This window comes from Patagioenas fasciata, chromosome 5 (genome assembly GCF_037038585.1).
Source record: "Patagioenas fasciata isolate bPatFas1 chromosome 5, bPatFas1.hap1, whole genome shotgun sequence".
Lineage (NCBI taxonomy): Eukaryota > Metazoa > Chordata > Aves > Columbiformes > Columbidae > Patagioenas > Patagioenas fasciata.
This window is the reverse complement of record NC_092524.1, coordinates 23,504,890-23,508,223: the sequence shown is the minus strand read 5'-3', so window position 1 is coordinate 23,508,223 and position 3,334 is coordinate 23,504,890. Positions and strand designations below refer to the sequence as shown.

The 3,334-nt window shown below is 40.3% G+C and overlaps 1 long non-coding RNA gene across 1 annotated transcript; it reads right to left on the bottom strand.

The window, feature by feature from the left end:
• Positions 1–388: 388 nt before the first annotated feature.
• Positions 389–1,751, bottom strand: LOC139828008 (uncharacterized). The gene is made up of 3 exons (XR_011739168.1): positions 1,656–1,751; positions 1,084–1,160; positions 389–448 (listed from the first exon to the last, which is right to left on the bottom strand). It is a non-coding gene; the product is annotated as an uncharacterized lncRNA (long non-coding RNA).
• Positions 1,752–3,334: the final 1,583 nt, after the last annotated feature.

The window sequence follows — 3,334 nt, the reverse complement described above, 5'->3', positions numbered from 1 at the left end:
AAATGATTAATTTCACAGATTCAGCAACCATGCTAGCATTCCCCTAATAATGCACCTCTGGCTTGGCCAGAAGAAATTTTTCCTGTGACACAGGGCATCTACCGTTTGCCTCATGCTGTGTCTACTAGAACTGCTTTCTTCTTATCTGGATTCACACCTCACTGGTAACCAGAAGGATACCACAGACTCCTTTCATATGAATCACAGAAAGAAGTCACAACTAACAGGCTCTTTCCAAGAGGCCACCCCCATCTCTCATTTCAAGGTGGCATAGTTTTATGCAACTAACCTGTTGTTCCTTATCCTAAGGTTTACAAAGATCTGTAAAGCCCCATTTCTTTAGGGTCTGGTTAACCCCTTGCATTGTTTGCATTACATTGATTGCTTACTTGCATCCAGGTTTGTTCTCTTTTTCATGTGCTGTTGAGGAGGAGGAAGAGAAGCTGCCCTGTGAAGACAGACAAAGAGAAAGTCAGAGTTGTTAAGACCTCAGTTTGACAGGTTGGCACATACACCATTCAATAGCAGCAGCTATTCTCTACCAAAACTGTCACTGCTGGTACTGCATAAAACATTTCCTTTGAGAGAAGCTTCAGGTAGAAAAACAAAGTATAGAGATCAATACATGACTTCTGAAATTCAATTAGGTCCTTGACCAGAGGGCTGGTGGTTCAATAGGCATGCATACAAAAAGCACACTCAGTGATGCTGTTTAAACTGAGGATACTATTTGTCCTTCAGATGCTGCTTTGCCCAGCACATGAGTTCGATTAACTGATTCTTCTCTTGGATTGCCGTGGAAAATAAATAACTCATCATTTGATTTATGATTAAAACCATTTTATAAATTCATGAAAGAGCAAATGTTTTCGCTGTTCTAAGAACAAGGAGTTATACAGGGTCATGTTTGAGTTTTTAAAGAAAGGAGGATACCGTTGAAGAGAAACATGAAGACTAAATTATATATGGATACTAATGGATTTACAGGTTTATGAAAAACCTCTGGACATCACAGGACTGGGAATATTGACTTCCCAACAGCACTACAGAGCATCATTACAGGATGAAATGTCAAATACTCACAGTAGGGATGTGATGTTAACTGCTCCGTACATAGAAAAACGCCTCAGGTGGGCTTGTTAAGGAGTTGATAGAAGTTTCTGGAAGACACATTACAGGGCAATATGAAAGTATGTTGGAAAAAAAGTCCTGGACTTTTCAAGGAGACCAGAAGGGACAAAATTAATTAAAAGCCCACGTTTCTGGTTTTAATACTGATTTTTTTAAAAATTGTTTCCACAAGTTAAAAAGATGTTCCAGGAGATCTTTGCAGACAATATGGGTGCTAGACTCTTTTGTATAGAGATTGGCTGCCATCTTTTCAAAGTACTTGAAAATGTCATTATAAAGTCAGACCTCTTGGCTCTTTCCTATTTGTGTTCTGTGCACTACATGCATTGTAATGCAAACCATACAAAATAACATATCTATACTACCTGTATTCTTTCCATATTGTCATAGTGTCTCACAAGAAACATGATTTCAGGGCCAGTTAAAGCCTATGTAAGAGCATTTTTAGCCACATGCATCAGAGCTCCAGTAGGATGAGGACAGTCACACATTTAATAATGTGAAACACCTTTTATTCCACTCACAGCAGCAGAATGTTGTTGTATGGGTGACTTCCTTTAAACCAAACCAACTTCCAGCACAAGCATGAAAGCCTTTGGTCCATATCACAGATGTACCTGAAAATCCAAAAGCAAAGAGGAAAGACTGGAAAGGTCACAACTGTCTGCACTAGAGGCATATTAAGGAGAAGCAAGGAGATGTGTAGGGTGGCAAAGATCCTGGATGCCCACAATGCCCCCAGCTGTACCACCACCCCATATGTTCCCCCAGCGGCTCTTCCTGCCTCACAGCACTTTACAGCATTTCACTGCACTGTCCATGTCAAGCTAGTTTGAATGAATTCTTACAGCCTGACAGAAGTGACCTACGAGAAGCAGCTAACAAACAGTTATTTCATTACCTCAGGAAAGACAACCTTATTCTGTGCCATTCAAGCTTGATTTTTTGCAAGAACAAGAATGAGCTGTTCCAAACATTGCACTCAGCATCTTGGAATGATGCCTCTGATCAGGGCCAGGCAGAAAAAGGAATTATTACACAAAGGTAGTGTCTTTGTCCATTTCTACAGTTTAGAGTAAAGATGCAGGCACTCAAACACTGACTGCTTGATACTGTTGTTTCTGTAATGTTCTAGACCTTGCTACATTTCCAGCACACAGATATGGTCAAACTGATCAAATGCCAGCTTACTTGATTCCTCAAAATAATGGAAGAGACAGGGTATGAGAGGATGCTGTACCTGCAGTGGGTTACAAGTCATTTTGTGGTAGACAAAAACACACTAAAGCAAGGTTCTGTTCAAAAATGGCAAAAGAAACATGATTTATGATCATTATTTCTATAAGTGGCTCATTTTATGTTAGATTTGCTCATTAATAAATTGGATTTTTTCAAAAAGTGCTTTGCATGAAAGTCATAAACATTTGGTCTTCTTCCCAGGAACAATCACTTGACTTCCTCAGATCAGAAAAAATACCTAGGCTGCCCTTGGCTCACGCTCAGGTACCTCCTTTTATAAAACTGAACACCTACAAATTGTATTATAGAAATTATATATATACCTATTAACAAACGGGGAGCTGTGCAATTTCATAATGCGATCTGAAAACTAGACAGGCAGGAAACTACAGAAAGAGGGACAAGGAAGATAGAAATTCACATCATGAAGACAGTTGGGTGAACCTCCCTAGCATACCTAGCCATCCCTCCCTAGAAACATGCTATGCTCCATGATGCACAGGCCCATTTCTCTAGAGAGAACTGAATTGCAATTTATTGTGCATTCAACGTGCTTCCAAGAGGTCTCAAATGCTGCTCTCATTTAAAAGACTGCTGAAAATCCTGTCATTTCATTGCTGCCAGGTAGATTCTTACCTGCTGGCATACACCTCTCACCTGCTTCACTGAACATGTCCCTGATCAAATGGCTTCCTCTCTTGTTAAGCTCTTGGAGTGCAGCACCAAGTACAGTACCAAGCACAGTAAAATTATGCTCTTTAGCACAAATGTGGAGTGATTCCTACTTTATGTATGTAAAACTGAGATCTTGAGGGACACAGGGCAACTTCATTTACTCTTCACTCACCCTAGGGTAAAATATGGAACCCAGGATACAAGGACTCCCCTGAACCACCCAAGCCCTGTTTCATTCTAACACAGGTAAATACAACCTGTCCGGACTAGGGTCCATCTCAAACTAGTT